The sequence below is a fragment of the Tenrec ecaudatus genome, chromosome 11, assembly GCF_050624435.1.
Source record: "Tenrec ecaudatus isolate mTenEca1 chromosome 11, mTenEca1.hap1, whole genome shotgun sequence".
In the NCBI taxonomy this organism is placed as follows: Eukaryota; Metazoa; Chordata; class Mammalia; order Afrosoricida; family Tenrecidae; genus Tenrec; species Tenrec ecaudatus.
This window is the reverse complement of record NC_134540.1, coordinates 74,283,644-74,284,509: the sequence shown is the minus strand read 5'-3', so window position 1 is coordinate 74,284,509 and position 866 is coordinate 74,283,644.

Sequence of the window (866 nt, the reverse complement as noted above, 5' to 3'; positions counted from 1 at the left end):
TTCCCCAACCATTGCAGGAACACCCTTTAGGCACAAATAGCCATTGTCTTTAGCTCTTCTCGGTTCATGTCCCATTTAATGAACATTAGTGAAGGAGAGGTAATGGAATGTCTTCACATGTGGCTGCTTCTAGGAGCAAGGAGATGCTATGTTAGGCTGGGTTCTCTGGAGAAGCAAAACCAATGATCCTTGTCTGTATATAGAAAGATTTATATCAAGAAAAGGCTCACACCTCTGTAGGAGTGGGTAAAGTCAGTCCAGTACAAATCTGTGGATCAGATGTAAGCTGGATGGAGGCTTTTCCTGACTCCTGTCGATGCAGCAGCTGATTAACAGGAAGCAGGAAGACTGCAGGCTGTTGGATGCTGATCTGAAGGAATCTGAGATCAGCAGTTAGCTGTTGGCTCCTGCGATCAAAAACATAGACACTCCAAACTCACTGCCATCAAGTCAGTTCTGACTCACAACTCAGGATCTGCAGCAGATTTAGCAAACCAGGCGCAAGGTCCAGATCCAGCAATAGAAGTGAACTTGCTTCCGCGAAGTCCTCCTGCCAGTCTACCAGGGTGAGGAACGTGCGGCCCTCAGGCCAGAGATTGTTGTTTTTAAGTACCAATCAGTCAGTTCTGACTCAGTGACCATCTGTGTACCACAGTGAAACACTGCCCAGTCTTATGCCATCTCACAGTGGTTCTCATGCTGAAGTCCACTTGCGCAGCCACTGTGGCAGTCGATATTGTCGAGGGCCTACCTCTTTTTCACTGCCTTCTACTTTACCAAGCATGATGTCCTCCAGGGACTGGTCTCTCCGACAACATATCCACAGTATGCAAATCCTACTCTTGCCATCTTTGCTTCTAAGGAGC